This window comes from Zingiber officinale, chromosome 2A (genome assembly GCF_018446385.1).
Source record: "Zingiber officinale cultivar Zhangliang chromosome 2A, Zo_v1.1, whole genome shotgun sequence".
In the NCBI taxonomy this organism is placed as follows: Eukaryota; Viridiplantae; Streptophyta; class Magnoliopsida; order Zingiberales; family Zingiberaceae; genus Zingiber; species Zingiber officinale.
Genome location: NC_055988.1, coordinates 22866558 through 22884569, shown reverse-complemented (window position 1 = coordinate 22884569; position 18012 = coordinate 22866558). Strand labels below are relative to the sequence as shown.

Below are 18012 nucleotides of genomic sequence, written 5' to 3'. Positions count from 1 at the left end.
GTAGGATAGCAGTATACCAACATACCTCCTATAGCTTGGAGATGTCCTGCTGCTGCCAGGTCCCAAAACCCGAAAAGTCACATCGAGAAAACCAAATCACGAAATCCGAAACACAGGGAAAATAAGACTCGTAAGCCGAGCTCTGATACCAAATAAATTGGTATTAGATAAATCTCGAAAATCCAAAACACAAAGCAAGTATCGTATACCTGCTCTGATACCACTAAATTGTCACGCCCCGAGTGAGTCTCTGTCCGAAGAAATTTCGACAGCACCTCCCCTGTACGGGTGACAATCTGAAGCACTTCTATAGGCATAATATACCTCAGCCACATGCGGCTGGAATCATAACAATAAAAGAAAACAAACACCACGCAGTTAATATCAAATTCAGCCTCTGGCTGACACAACCACGCAGTTAAAAGTAAAGCAGCCCACTCGGCTGCACCAAAACCAAAACACAACAAAAACTGACAGAAACCAAATACAACCAAACACAAAACTGCTAGCCGGCTAGGCTTACACAACCAACAACATAACACCCGGAAACAAAATCAGAACACAAATCGAAATACAGAAATTTCATATACCAAGATAAAACAACAGAAAGGCAGCGATATGTCTCTGATGAGACGCGGGGACCAGCAGACAGGATGCTCCAAGCGACACCATAAATAACCTGGTACCTGAAAAGATAGTGTCCACGGGGGTGAGTTCAACAACACAGCGAATACCAATAGACATGCCTAGTAAGATATATCTAACAACAATAAACATGGAATACAGCTTCCTAATCATATATATAGGAAAGATGCAAAACTGAAAAAATAACTGAGGAAGCTGTACTCACCAGGAACTTCTATCCTGATCTAAAGGGTATCAATATGTCTCCTGTATGCATGTCAAACAAATGCATCCACCAAAATGCAGCATATAAGTGCAGCAAACACAAACAAATAAAGGCAATCAATGCATATGATGCTAATGATGCATCCTGGTCACCCCTGACGCCAGTCAGTCCTCTCACACACAAATGGCGAGACCGAGTGGGTAGGGCTGTGACAACCGTGCACTCTGTCGTCACTGCTCCTGATGAGTGACCGAGTGGACGGGATGCTGTCGGAGTACTCCTGTCCTGTGACCCTAAATCATAAATGGGGGAGCTCAATGCTCTCATCTCCCGGTACACGATGACGGGGAGGAAATCTCTGCCGGCTACCACGCTGAGTCACCTGACCAACGGAGCCAAACAGAGTCCACCATCTGCCGGCTACCACGCTGCTACACTAAATGCCAGCGGAGCCAAACAGAGCGGAACTGACTGCCGGCTACCACGCTGAGTCATATGACCAACGGAGCCAAACAGCAGAACCGCCACACACCCGCATGATATACCACTAAACCATGAGTGGGGGTGTGTGCAGTACATGTAACTGGCGATGAGCTCAACAATAGTGGAGCCGACAATCGCACAGCATGCAATCATGATGCATGTCACTATACATAGCAAAAACTGATCCACATAACCATATCCATATATACAAAATGGGTACTGTAAAAGCGATGGTCACATACCAAAATCTAGAGTACACAGGTCAGATAGAATATCAAAACATATGTCCCGAACATAACAAGTATGGTATATCCTGATCAGCATAGAAAAATTCATATATATATAATATGGGTACCACAGTATCAGTAGGTCAAATCCACAGATCTAGGGTATAGAGGTCCTCTATGATATAACAACCTAGATCCTAAACATATCCCCCTTCCATAGCATATGTACCAACAATATGCACGGTTCAAAGTCACAAGGTCTAGGTACACGAATCATATATGATAATACCAATAGAAATACACCATCCAGGCATGACATTAAAAACCTAAGTATCAGATAATTTGGATACACATGCCAGAAACAAAAATCCAGAGCCTAGTCCTAACCTCGGTAAAGCATGGTATGTCAGTTACTCTAGAAACTAAGATATATAAGGTAATAAAGTACTCATGGCAATAAGATACTCATGGCAACAAATCATGTGATATAAGCACGAATACATCACAGGCGACAAACCTAACATGCTATGGATATCAAACAGTGACATACCAAAGACAAACATGTTCATTGCTTGTAGTTATAAAGTACTATGCATATCCAAAGACAATATCATAAATGATAAGTCAAGAGGTACCCGCCTTCCGATGTAGATCGAGCTAATCAACCTCTATGTCGAAGTGCTTGTCCTGAATCCGAATCCTGTAATAAATCATATGGTTTAGCTAAGTTTTATTGTAAACCAAAATCGCTAAACCTAATTCTTCATTTACCCGGAACCCTAATTATTCCATCATTCGATATGATCTATATTAGTATCCGATTCAAGTCCAAATTCCCAGTAGCAAGACTTAGATCAGATCATAATTTAGGTAATCAATGCTTACCCTATCCTTAAGTTTATCCAAAAATCTCCCACCATACTGCAGCCACCCTATCAATAAACACTTCTTGATCAATTTGACAAGAATTCAAAATGCTAAAATACTATGAATCAGATCTAGGCTCCATATAGAGATCAAATGAATACCATCGTCAGAAATCAAATGGGAAACAGGACAGAGGCACAAATGCTCACCATGTTCTACTTATACTCGCATCCAAATCCTTGTCGATCTCCCTGCACGAACAATGTCGGGAGAAGAGGCACAAGCAAGACAGTGATCGGGTGATGTAGCAGAGTCCGGTAATAGGAGTTGCGACGTACAGAGACGTGACAGAAGATCAAGTCTAGGCTCGGGAAAAGGAAACCTACAACCAGCCAGCACCTCTGTCAGCCTCCGATCAGGTCCACCGTCAGAGGAGGAAGGGAGTCTTCGGCGTCGGTGATTGTGAACCCAAACTAGGGCACGGCCTGGAGGCTAGGGCAGAGGGGAAGAGAGGAAAGGAAAGTATGCGACGGTGGAGAGGCTAGGTCACGCGACAACTTGAGTGTCAGAGAGAAGAGGAGCGATCGGCTCCGGGGTTCCTGTGGCCGGCGGTGGATCTATGGCACACGGAAGGACTGGCCGGAGAGGGCAGCGGCAGTGGCGTCGTCGGCGTTGGCAGAGGAGAGGGTGGCAGTGGGTTTTCGGCGCCGGTTGGGCGACGGCGGCGCCGTAGGGCATGGATCAGTGAGGAAAAGGGGCGCGGGTTTGGGGAAAGGAAACGGCGTTTAGAGGAAATAAGAAAAAATAAAGAAAATGTATTTATAAATAAAACATTTCCTCACTTAAACGGGTATCCTAAACAGGCTTTATTCGTACCCATAAATTTGTCCCCTCAAAACCCGGCGTACGTGCTCCGAAAAATTCCCAGAAAATTCCTAAAAATTCCGGAAAATTCCCCTATCGTTGTTCGCCATTTTTCGGTATTTTACAAAAAATGATTTTACTTTTCCCAAGAAAGATAAATCATGTACTGTATCACCCGAATATCAATTTGGCTACACCATGGGGGTCAGAGTTTGGCTTGAGGTTGGTTCCTTTAAATGTTATCAAGTTCTCAATTTAGTTGGTATCAAGTATTCAACTTTCGCTGACTAATCCTGGGATGATCAATCCAGCCATGAAAATTTTCCATCGGTCCATCAGTCTAGTGTTCTTAGATCAACCGTCCATTAGAGAAAATTCATCCGTTAATTCATCGAGATTTAAACTCGATCCTTAAATATTGGGAAACTAAAAAAGTGCCCTACCGTGGTACTATTATTACACTAGAACAACCTTATTTATTACTTGAAACTTATTCAAATTTATTCACCAATATACTTGTTCAAATTTATTCATAATTTATTGAAGCATGTCCAATTAATTAAAATTGTGTGTATTGAACGAATATAAATAACTCTATATTAAATTGAACACCAAACTTATTTTTGAACCATTGGTTCTTTTACCGCCCTATCCGGCATGCTTGGGATATGCAATGAGGGCACAATGATATGACATGATTGGGATGTGTACCAAGAGCACAATGTTGTTACCATCTCGATGATCTTGAACCAACTCCAGACCAATGCTTTGGATAAACAGGCTCGCACAGTGTCACGCCCCAGAGGAGTCTCTGTCCGAAGAAATTTCGGCAGCATCTCCCCTGTACGGCGGACAATCTGAAACTTTTCTACAAGCACTATATACCTCAGCCACATGCGGCTGGAATAATAACAATAAAAGAAAACAAACACCACGCAGTTAATATCAAATTCAGCCTCTGGCTGACACAACCACGCAGTTGAAAATAAAGCAGTCCACTCAGCTGTACCAAAACCAAAACACAAAACTGCTAGCCGGCTAGACTTACACAACCAATAACATAAATACAAAATACCACATAACAACGTCAATACTCCAAAAATAAAACCAGAGTACAGAGCTAAACAAACTGATACATAAAACAAACAAAACATACGTGAAACCGATAAGTCTTCTGATGTGACGTGGGGACCAGCAGACAGGATGCTCCAAGCGACACCATAAATAACCTGGTACCTGAAAAAGATAATGTCAACGGGGGTGAGTTCAACAACTCAGCGAATCCAATGGACATGAGTAGTAAGATATATCTAACAGCAACAAACATGGAATACAGCTTCCTAATCATATATAGGGAATATACAAAACTGAAAGGTAACTGAGGAAGCTGTACTCACCAGGAACTCCTATCCAGACAAAAGGATCGTCAAACCAAAAGTGTCAATAATCCTGTATGCAGGTCACAAGTATGCATCCAACCAAAATGCAGCAACCAAATGCAGCAAACACAATCATAAGAATATAAATGCATCAATGCATATGATGCTAATGATGCGTCCTGGTCACCCCTGACGCCAGTCAGTCATCTCACACGCAAATGGTGAGACCGAGTGGGTAGGGCTGTGACAACCGTGCACTTTGTCGTCACTACTCCTGATGAGTGACCGAGTGGACGGGATGCTGTCGGAGTACTCCTGTCCTGTGACCCCAAATCATAAATGGGGGAGCTCAATGCTCTCAACTCCCGGTACACGATGAGGAAGTATCTCTCGGCTACCACGCTGAGTCACCGACCAACGGAGCCAAGCAGAGTCCACCGTCTGCCGGCTACTACGCTGCTACACTAAATGCCAGCGGAGCCAAACAGAGCGGTACGCTGGGTCATATAACCAACGGAGCCAAACAGCAGAACCGCCACACACCTGCCTGATATACCACTAATCCATGAGTGGTGGTGTGTGCAGTACATGAAACTGGCGATGTGCTCAACCATAGTGGAGCCGACAATCGCGCAGCATGCAATCATGATGCATGACACTAAGCATAGTCATAAACTGATCAACATAACCATATCCATATATATAATATGGGTACCACAATATCAGTGAGTCAAATCCACAGATCTAGGGTATACAGGTCCTCTATGGTATAACAACCTAGATCCTAAACATATCTCCCTTCCATAACATATGTACCAACAATATACACAGATCAAAGAATCAAAGTCTAGGTACACGAATCATATGTGATATATAAATAGAGGTACACAAGCCGGTCATGGCATAAAAACTTAAGTACCATATTCTAGATACACCTGCCAGAAATAAAATCCAGAACCTAGTCCTAACCTCAGTAGAGCATGGTATGTCACTCTAGAAACTAAGGTACTCATGGTAATAAAGTACTCATGGCAATAAGATACTCATGGTAATAAATCACGAGATATAAGCACGGATACATAACAAGCGACAAACCCAACATGCTATGGATATCAAACAGTGACATACCAAAGACAAACATGTTCATTGTTTGCAGCTATAAAGTACTATGCATATCCAAATGACGATATCATAAAAGATAAGTCAAGAGGTACCCGCCTCCAATAGAAAAGTCCAATCTGTTCCGAACACGACGTCAAGATACTCGTCTCGCGTCAAAGTCCTGTGTCACCAATATAAATATATTTTATTTAGCTACAATTCATAAGAATTTAAATAGCTAAATAAAATCCACAAGACTAGATTCTAAGCAATTAAATCTAATCACACTAATCATGCATCGACTAGTGATATACTAACCATCTAGCAATCCATATCATCTCCAATTCAACACATTCCTAATTTATACTCAACAACCATTTACAACCTCCAATTCAAACTACACATGACCACATAATCAAATCATACCAAAATCAATCCATTATCCACAACACATATCAAATCCCTACACTTACCTCAATTTACAGCCTTGTTCAAGAACAAGAAGTTGCTGAAACTTGCTGAAGTCAATGACTGCCAGATCCACCAAAATCCACAGCACAAGACTACCCTCGTACTCACTGATCCACGCCAAGAGATAGTTGCTGCTGGAATTAGAACAAGCAAACCAAATCAACAATTCATCAAGATCCACCTCAGTAAACTAAAAAGCCCAAATCTTTGTTCCAGATCAGTGGAAGAACAGACTCCGCATCTGGAACTAGAACACAGCATGGAGGAGGTCGGCATTGTTCGGGTCAAGAGATGGCAGCATCGGCAGGGCACAGTGAAGACCACGCGGACTAGATCTAGAGCAGAAGAATTCGGTCGGCTGATCGGTGAGCGGAAGAGGAGAGGAAGGGGCTCTTCTCGGTGATCAAAGGAAGGCCTCGGATGGGCGGCAGGCGTCGGCACCAATTGTAGCAACCGGAGCGACGCGAGATGGCTGCGGCGCGTCCTGATCTCCACGGCCGAGACAAATCTAGGGCTCAAGGTCAGTGGCCGGCGCTAGGGTAAAAGCTCGGAGTCGCATCGGCTGTAGGGTGTCAGTGGCAGCACAGAGGGGAGAAGGCGTCGGCTAGGGCAACCGGCGGCAGTTCCACGCGGCGTCGGCGCTGTACAGAGGCTCTGGGTGTCGCGGCGTCAGTGAGGAAGAAAGAAATAGAGGAGGAGAAGAACCGGCAGAGAAGGGAAATCGGCTCGGAGAAGATGAGAAGTGGAGAAGAAGAAAGGGGCGTCGGTTAGGGCAGAAAATCGGGAGAAGAATGTTTGGCGTCGGCGCATGGTTTCGGCGGGGAAGAAGGAAATAAGAAATAGAAAAGAAAATGTATTTATAAATAACATTTCCTCACTTAAATGGGTAGCCTAAACAGGCTTTTCCCGGGGCCCTATTTTATCCCCGTAAACTCGTCCATATGAGCTCCGAAAAATTCCCGAAAAATTTCCAAAAATTCCAGAAAAATCCCTTATCATTATTCGCTAATTTTCAGGATTTTACATTCTCCCCCACTAATAAAAATTTGGTCCCCAAATTTCGTTATCTACCATCAGCAAATACTAACAACAGATAAAAAGTATAAATGCTGAACGGTAAATAATATCACACACCTCAAGTGAAAAGATGGGGTATTGAGCTCGGATAATATCCTCGAGCTCCCAAGTAGCCTCCTCATCCGAATGATGTTGCCATCCGACTTTAACCAGCCGGATAGTCTTGTTCCACAACTGACGCTCTTTCCGGTCTAAAAATCCGTACCGGAATCTCCTCATCAGTGACGTCAGGCTGAACCGAAACTGGGATATCTGTCAGTACATGTGTCGAGCCGAGTGCGTATCTCCTCAGCATAGATACGTGGAATACGTCATGAACTCCTGCCAAGTACGGTGGTGGTGTCAACCGGTAAACTACCGCTCCAATCCTTCCTGAGATCTGGAAAGGCCAATGTACCGCGGAGCTAGCTTACCTCTGAGCCAAATCTCTTTACTCCTTTCGTGGGTGAATCTCGCAGAAATACATGATCGCCAATAGAGAACGCTAGGGGTCTGCGTCTCCGATCAACATAACACTTCTGGCGATCCTGCGCCTCCAACATTCTCCGTCTGATAATACGGACCAACTCTTCGTTCTGCTGAGCTCTATGAGGTCCCAACAACTGGGCCTCCCCAACCTCATCCCAAAGGGTGGGTGTACGATAAAACCTACCATACAACGCTTCAAGCGATGTCATCTGACAGGCGAATATAAGCTGTTGTTGTAGGCGAACTCTACCAATGGCAGATGGTCCTCCCAACTACCTCCAAAATCCAATACACACAATCTCAGCAAGTCCTCTAGAGCCTGAATGGTCCGCTCTAACTGTCCATCTGTCTGCGGATGGAAAGTTGTACTGAAACAGAGCTGCGTGCCCAAGGTCTGCTGCAGACTCTGTCAAAAACGAGACGTGAATCGAGGGTCTCTATCCGCAATAATAGTCAAGGGACACCATGAAATCTGATGATCTCCTGGCAATACAGATCTGTCAATCGATCCAGGGAATCAGTCTTCCGGATCGCTAAGAAATGCGTGGATTTGGTTAATCGATCACCGATTACCCAAATCGCGTCACGGCCTCGTCGTGTCCTAGATAGACTCACCACAAAGTCTATGGTAATATGTTCCCATTTCCACTCGAGAATAGGAATTCGCTGAAATAAACCGACAGGTCTCTGGTGCTCGGCCTTCACTTGTTGACAAACAAGACATCTAGTTACAAAATCCGCGATGTCTCCCTTCATGTCGTTCCACCAATAGAAACACCTCAAATTCTGGGTACATACGGGTACCGCCAGGGTGGACAGCAAATCATGAGCGATGAGCCTCCGGAAGCAACTTCTATAAGACCGGATGAGACTGAAATACGCATAATCTGCCTCGGAAGTGTATAACACCCTCCTCGTCTCGTGTGAACTCGGTCTGCTACCCGGAAGCTATCTGGCTGCAAATAAACTGCAAATACTGATCAGCAGCCTAGGGCTCTCGTATCCTCGTCCTGATCAACGATTGAGCAACCCATGGTAACTAGAGTACCCCGTTTTGTCTGTCCTTACCCCTCAAGACCCAAATCGGAGAAACCTTGAATCAAGTCTGTGACCACAACTCGGTGGCAAGTTAAAGTCCCTTTAGACTTCCGTCTAAGTACAACGACAACCACATTAGCTTTTCCCCAAATGATAGCTAATGGTACAATCAAAATCCTTCAGGAACTCCATCCATCTCCTCTGTCGGAGATTAGGTTCCTTCTAAGTAAAACAGATATTTGAGACTCTTAGGGTCAGTGAGAATCTCAAATGTAACGTCATATAGATAAGGCTGCCAAATCTTCAAGGCACAAAATAATGACGGCCATCCACAAGTCATATACTGGGTAGTTCTACTCATGCTCCTACAACTGTCGAGAAGCATAGGAGACTACTCTATCGTGCTGCATCAGAACAATGCTCAACCCTGAATAGTTGTGTCGATGTAGAGGACATATCCGTCCTCTCCAGAAGGTAAAACCAAAAATCGAAGCCGACACTAGTCTCCACTTCAGCTCCTGGAAGCTGGTCTGGCAATCCACAGTCCAAGTAAACTTCACGCCTTTCATGATCATGCGTGTAAATAACATAGCAATCCGTGAGAAACCCTCAACGTATCTCCGGAAACATCGAGCCCAACAAAGGAAGTAGCGAGCCTCTTCTATAGACTCCGTCTACTCCCAACGGTAATAACCTCGATCTCCTGTGGAACCACGGTATGCTCCTACTGGTGACCGTGTGTCTCAAACATCTCACAGAAGACAACCAAATCAGCACTACGGATAATCACATATACATGTTCTCGTCGAAACATCTTTAGACCTATGCAAAGGTAGTGTACGTGACTCACCTCAAATCCGTAATAAATCACAACATCGTCAGCAAAGACAATGGAAACTGATCCAAACATTCTAGGGATACCCCAATCATCGAGTCCATGATAACATCTAGGGCACCACAAGCACTAATGGTAAAACCAAGACACATAATGTCCGTATCACAGACATTCCTAACCATAAGATCCTCAACAATAAACAGATCTAATCACCAATGATATATAATCACCAAAGAATAGAACCTCCAGTGTGAGAGCAATGCTCTATCACACGAAATATCATACATGTGGGAGCAACGCTCTACCACAAGAAATCCCCAATATGTAGGAGTAACACTCCACTATAAATAATCCGTAACATGTATCTACAATAAATATAGGAGCAATGCTCCGCTACAAGTAATCCGCAATATGTGGGAGCAACGCTCCACCACAGAACAATCCCTAAATATGTGAGAATCCAGAATATGTGGAAACGATCCATAACATGTGGAAGCTACGCTCTACCACAACAATACATAAGTGCCCAAAGCACCTACCTATCTAGCTAGAGACTGCACAAGATCTCTCTACCACAGATCAATGTGGGTAGCCTAGGGTATAACAACCCAGTACGCAAATCAATTCCATAGTCAACTCTATCATCATCCTAGTGGGTCGATCACCCACTTATAGGATAATTATTTGACAGGGTAATACCACAAATGTCATAATGTAGACATTCAACATTCTACATTCAACATAGGTAGAATCATCATGATGCTACCAACCATACACCCGGCACACGTGCACACACAACATATGTATGATCGACATAATCCTCCATTTTGTATACATACCAAAAATACTCACATCATAGGTATAAATCACCGTGATACCTCCAACAATGTATACCAAACCCGTGTGCACATATCAATATAGGTATAATCGACAATACACCTCAAACAACACTCACCTGACATATATACACATATGCCAAGAGTATAATCAATGTATACTTCCAATAAGGCATACTAAAACCCAGGTGCATTCACAAATCACACAAAATCAACAAGATACCTCAAATACCACACCAAACACATATGTACATACCACAACACCGATTTTAATCGATAAGATACCTCCAATATGTCAATCATGCACGTACAGCTAACTAAATAGCTATAATCCACAAGAATCTACAATAACCATATCTAGATGGGAATATCTCACTATCCACAAATGAACTATCCATCATAGAACTTCTTCAACTCATATCAATCATATACACACTTCATAGATATGCAAAATCAGCATATTTAATCCAATCTACCACATAAATCATATGCCACCTTCTAAGTTATCCAATTAGGTACATACAGTCTAAAATTAAAGTATCCATAGAATATGATACATCGATCCTCCATAGACTGACCAAAATCGACAATGATATACGATCAACTCAGTCTTTTCCACATCAGTACAAAACATGTACTCAAATGTGCTTTAGATACCAAACTAAGCACAAACTACCTAAAGATTCAGATCGGACCAATAAAGCTAAATCGGTCATCTATTAACTAATCAAGAATACCTTAATCCTCCATAAGCTACTAAGGTATATCAATCTACGACTACCCAAGTCGACAAGCGTAAGTCAGTCTTTCACTGACCCATCTAACAAGAGTAAACCAGTTATCTACTGATGTAATTAATTAAGATAAAATGATATACTACTGGCTAGATCAACATGAAGATATAGATACTATCCACTACCCAGCTAATACTAGCAGAGGCTAGTATGTGCCTCAATATGCTAATCAACTAGTAGTAATAGAAGCTAATACTACTAATGGTGTGATATGAAAAATCAGCAGAGACCTGTAATCCTTGATCTCTATTCCGGTCTACCATGATCAGTGGTTTACCTAACACATAAATTATATGATATATCAACTAGACAGGTACCAATAAATAATGCTAATACAGGTCATAAACTGTAATAGTGAACAGGGCATATACTAACAAAAAGGTAGGACAACAGTATACCAACATACCTCTTATAGCTTGGAGATGTCCTGCTGCTGCCAGGTCCCAAAATCCGAAAGTCACATCGAGAAGACCAAAACACAAAATCCGAAACATCGGAAAAATAAGACACGTAAGTCGATCTCTGATACCAAATAAATTGATATCAGATAAATCTCGAAAATCCAAAACACATAGCAAGTATCGTATAACTTGGCTCTGATACCACTAAATTGTCACGCCCCAGAGGAGTCTCTGTCCGAAGAAATTTCGGCAGCATCTCCCCTGTACGGCGGACAATCTGAAACTTTTCTACAAGCACTATATACCTCAGCCACATGCGGCTGGAATAATAACAATAAAAGAAAACAAACACCACGCAGTTAATATCAAATTCAGCCTCTGGCTGACACAACCACGCAGTTGAAAATAAAGCAGCCCACTCGGCTGTACCAAAACCAAAACACAAAACTGCTAGCCGGCTAGACTTACACAACCAATAACATAAATACAAAATACCACATAACAACGTCAACACTCCAAAAATAAAACCAGAGTACAGAGCTAAACAAACTGATACATAAAACAAACAAAACATACGTGAAACCGATAAGTCTTCTGATGTGACGTGGGGACCAGCAGACAGGATGCTCCAAGCGACACCATAAATAACCTGGTACCTGAAAAAGATAATGTCAACGGGGGTAAGTTCAACAACTCAGCGAATACTAATGGACATGAGTAGTAAGATATATCTAACAGCAACAAACATGGAATACAGCTTCCTAATCATATATAGGGAATATACAAAACTGAAAGGTAACTGAGGAAGCTGTACTCACCAGGAACTCCTATCCAGACAAAAGGATCGTCAAACCAAAAGTGTCAATAATCCTGTATGCAGGTCACAAGTATGCATCCAACCAAAATGCAGCAACCAAATGCAGCAAACACAATCATAAGAATATAAATGCATCAATGCATATGATGCTAATGATGCGTCTGGTCACCCCGGCGATCGATCATCTCACGCGAAATGGTGAGACCGAGGTGGGTAGTGTGACAACGTGCACTCTGTCGTCACTACTCGATGAGTGACCGAGTGGGCGGGATCTTGTCGGAGTACTCCTCCTGTGACCCCAAATCATAAATGGGGAGCTCAATGCTCTCAGCTACACGATGGCGGGAGGTATCTCTGGCTATCACGCTGAGTCACGACCAGCGGAGCCAAGCGAGTCCACCGTCTGCGGCTACTCTGTTGCTACACTAAATGCCAGTGAGCCAAGCAGGCCAGGCGGCTGCGGCTACCACTGGGTCATATGACCAGCGGAGCAATGAACCGCCACACACTGCGATATACCACTAATCCATGAGTGGTGGTGTGTGCAGTACATGAAACTGGCGATGTGCTCAACCATAGTGGAGCCGACAATCGCGCAGCATGCAATCATGATGCATGACACTAAGCATAGTCATAAACTGATCAACATAACCATATCCATATATATAATATGGGTACCACAATATCAGTGAGTCAAATCCACAGATCTAGGGTATACAGGTCCTCTATGGTATAACAACCTAGATCCTAAACATATCTCCCTTCCATAACATATGTACCAACAATATACACAGATCAAAGAATCAAAGTCTAGGTACACGAATCATATGTGATATATAAATAGAGGTACACAAGCCGGTCATGGCATAAAAACCTAAGTATCAGATTCTAGATACACCTGCCAGAAATAAAATCCAGAACCTAGTCCTAACCTCAGTAGAGCATGGTATGTCACTCTAGAAACTAAGGTACTCATGGTAATAAAGTACTCATGGCAATAAGATACTCATGGTAATAAATCACGAGATATAAGCACGGATACATAACAAGCGACAAACCCAACATGCTATGGATATCAAACAGTGACATACCAAAGACAAACATGTTCATTGTTTGCAGCTATAAAGTACTATGCATATCCAAATGACGATATCATAAAAGATAAGTCAAGAGGTACCCGCCTCCAATAGAAAAGTCCAATCTGTTCCGAACACGACGTCAAGATACTCGTCTCGCGTCAAAGTCCTGTGTCACCAATATAAATATATTTTATTTAGCTACAATTCATAAGAATTTAAATAGCTAAATAAAATCCACAAGACTAGATTCTAAGCAATTAAATCTAATCACACTAATCATGCATCGACTAGTGATATACTAACCATCTAGCAATCCATATCATCTCCAATTCAACACATACCTAATTTATACTCAACAACCATTTACAACCTCCAATTCAAACTACACATGACCACATAATCAAATCATACCAAAATCAATCCATTATCCACAACACATATCAAATCCCTACACTTACCTCAATTTACAGCCTTGTTCAAGAACAAGAAGTTGCTGAAACTTGCTGAAGTCAATGACTGCCAGATCCACCAAAATCCACAACACAAGACTACCCTCGTACTCACTGATCCACGCCAAGAGATAGTTGCTGCTGGAATTAGAACAAGCAAACCAAATCAACAATTCATCAAGATCCACCTCAGTAAACTAAAAAGCCCAAATCTTTGTTCCAGATCAATGGAAGAACAAACTCCGCATCTGGAACTAGAACACAGCATGGAGGAGGTCGGCATTGTTCGGGTCAAGAGATGGCAGCATCGGCAGGGCACAGTGAAGACCACGCGGACTAGATCTAGAGCAGAAGAATTCGGTCGGCTGATCGGTGAGCGGAAGAGGAGAGGAAGGGGCTCTTCTCGGTGATCAAAGGAAGGCCTCGGATGGGCGGCAGGCGTCGGCACCAATTGTAGCAACCGGAGCGACGCGAGATGGCTGCGGCGCGTCCTGATCTCCACGGCCGAGACAAATCTAGGGCTCAAGGTCAGTGGCCGGCGCTAGGGTAAAAGCTCGGAGTCGCATCGGCTGTAGGGTGTCAGTGGCAGCACAGAGGGGAGAAGGCGTCGGCTAGGGCAACCGGCGGCAGTTCCACGCGGCGCCGGCGCTGTACAGAGGCTCTGGGTGTCGCGGCGTCAGTGAGGAAGAAAGAAATAGAGGAGGAGAAGAACCGGCTGTAACGACCCGCCTTCTACTACTAGGCTATAAGGCGAATCGCTACAGTTGTACTGTGCTAAACTATACTGTGCGGAAAGCTGGGCTAATTAAAATTTTACTCTACTATAACTAAGACAGCTGATAAGAAAGGTCTAAAGACCTCCTTTGCTGGTGTACATGTGCTAAAGAGGGGAAACTAAACATCCCAACTTAGCTAGGGACTCATAATTTACTTCCCAGCTAGCTGCTGATCGATCCACGGATCGATCGGACTGCTGATCATCCCCTGGATCGGTCGGCGACGATCCGGTATCTCGATCGGTCGGCGGACGATCGAACTAAATTCTCGAAGCTCTGTATTCGGATCGGTCGGTGACCGATCGTATCTGGATCGGTCGGCGGCCGATCCGTGAAATTCTCCGGAAGCTCGTATTGTGGATCGGTCGGTGACCGATCCGGAGAATCTTATATCCGTCTGGATCGGTCGGCGAGATCGATGCTGTCGAGCTCGATCGTGCGGACCGATCGAGTCGATTCGCGATCGAGACTTGACACTTTGGCGTGCCAAAATACAATCTAACGACTACCTACTGCATAATAAACTATTCTAACAACATGTAATAACATTCTAACATGATTACTGACATTTTAAAACATTCTTTCATAGTTCAATGCGTTCCAAATCTAAATTGCATGAAAATGAAAGTATCAAAACTAATAATGAAAGTGTTGAACGTAAATGCTAACGAGTTCTAATGCATAATTAAAACTTGTTAGATCCCTGAGATCTTTCATTCCAGTTCCACACACACACATCCTCATCTGCATTGACCTCCAGCCTCCACTGCTAATCCACTTTTCTTTTACCTGTATCTGCAGTATAAGAAAAGTAGTACCTGTAAGCTAACGCTTAGTAAGAAACCATCTACCTCACAAAATCATGCATACGATGCAGTTATGATTTGAAAACATGCTATTCGAAAATATTTTGAACAGGCTAGCATGGCATGGCATACAATCATAGAAACATGGCATACTGAACAAGTCATGGCATAACATACAACTAATCATAAAGCTAACATAGAGAACTGAACTGAAACATAATACTGAGCTAAACTAAACTAAACTGAAGCTGAAATCAACTCAACTAACATAACTGATTTTGAGTTTGAAAACTAGTACATAATAAGTGAAAATAATAAACATGCTGTTGGGCCCGGCAACTGTACTTGCTGTGCGCGCATCCCTACTAGACCCGGGGTTGCAAGTCCCGAATTTAGCAGGGTTTACTAGGTTGTCTGAACCTAGGGACGACTGTGGGAGTCCAACCCAATGGATATCTAATCCAGTGCCATGAAAATAAAATCGAAATAGCTAATACATGCTTTTCATACTATTCCTAGGTTATCTGAACCTAGAGCTAGGTTATCTAAACCTAGAGGCGACTGTGGGAGCCCACCCATTGGATATCTAATCCATATAAGCTGAAATAAACTGAAAATACTGAATAGATACCTCTAAAGTATCTAACTGAGCTGTTACAAATGCCTATGGTGCATTTTTACTAAACTAGCTATTTTATCGAACACCTGGGATGCTCTAACTCTTCTTCCTATTAGGGAGACCACCTCTAGGCACCCGACAACATCTAACCTCCTATCTGAAGAGGGAAGACATGCCCGGCCCATCTAAAGGTGCTCAACTAAGTCCCTAATCTGCGAAGAGAGTTAAATACACCCTAGATATCGATAAAAATCCGCATACATCCTAACTAAAGTATAAAAACTCAACCGGAAGCTATTATACTGCAGGTGAGGGGTTTCTTACCTCTTGATCGTAATTTCTTACGATTCTATTCGCTAGAACTCCGGTGGAGATGATCCTCTCGACGATCCGATCACGTCTTCGCGTTCCTCTCGCGGAGAAGAACCTCTTTCGTGTTGGAGTCGTCGCCGGAAGATGAACCTAGGGACCTTGGGCTAGGGTGCCGAGAGAAGGAGGAGGAAAGAAGAGGCGGCGTGAGGTTTTGGGAGAGGAGAAAAAGTGGCGTGAGGTTTTGGTTGAGAGATTTCCAAACCAAAACTAAGTTAAAATAAACCAAACCCACTTGAACCTCCTATTTATATTAAGTGGTAATTTCCGCCCAAACCTAACATAAATATTATTGAATCCCTTTCCTTTCAGCACGGCCCTGCTGGGTTCACTGGTTTCTAACATTATCCGTAAACCGTAGGTCTCGGGTTCAATTCCCGCTTAGGCCGTTTTACGATTCTATTTATTTTTGCTACTTCCGCTACTCGGAAAATTCCGGAAAAATATCTAAAAACTCCAGAAAAATCATAGAATAATTCTAAAATAAATTCGAGAATTTTTCGGGCTTTACAATCCCCCATACCTTATAAAAAGTTCGTCCCCGAACTTAAAACAATTCTGGGTACTTCTGTCTCATGCTTGTCTCTGTCTCCCAAGTCGCCTCTGCCGCTGTGTGATTTTGCCAGCTGACTTTAACTAATGGTACTTCCTTGTTCCGTAATTTCTTTACTGCTCGGTCTATTATCTGAATAGGCCGACTGTCATAGCTGAGATCATCACGGACCTGTACCAACTGGGGCTCAATCACCTGGGTGGCGTCTGGGATATGCTTCTTCAGCATGGAGACATGAAATACGTTGTGGACGGCTGACATCTCCTGAGGTAGCTCTAGCTCATATGCTACCTTGCCCACTCTCTTCGTGATAAGGTATGGTCCCACATATCTGGGAGCTAGCTTGCCCTTCTTCCCGAAACGCATGACTCCCTTCATGGGAGCTACTCTGAGGAAAACTGTATCCCCAACTGAAAACTCTAGGGGTCTGCGGCGTGTATCGGCATAGCTCTTCTGACGGCTCTGTGCTGTTTCTATCCTCTGGCGAATCTGCTGTATAGCTGCTGTGGTATCTGCCACTAGATCTGTCTGAAGCTCTAGCTCCTTCTGTTCACCACTCTCATACCAGCAGATTGGTGATCTGCACCTCCGCCCATAGAGTGCCTCATAAGGAGCCATGCCGATAGTGGCCTGATAGCTGTTGTTGTATGCAAATTCGCTACTCGATATTTGCACCAACTTCCTTGAAATCTAGGGCAGCTCGGGCATATCTTGAGCACGATTTACTCGCTCCGTCGACCATCTGCGAGGATGGAAAGCATCTTAATTTTAGCGGGTGCCCATAGCTAGCGAACACACTTCAAGTGTGATGTAAATCTTCTCAAATGATGGTTCGTGGGACTCCATGTAGTCT

At 43.4% G+C, this 18012-nt stretch overlaps 1 long non-coding RNA gene across 1 annotated transcript; it reads right to left on the bottom strand.

Moving 5' to 3' along the window:
* Positions 1-2454: 2454 nt before the first annotated feature.
* Positions 2455-2886, bottom strand: LOC122044456. The gene is made up of 3 exons (XR_006129561.1): positions 2766-2886; positions 2637-2678; positions 2455-2492 (listed from the first exon to the last, which is right to left on the bottom strand). It is a non-coding gene; the product is annotated as an uncharacterized LOC122044456 (long non-coding RNA).
* Positions 2887-18012: the final 15126 nt, after the last annotated feature.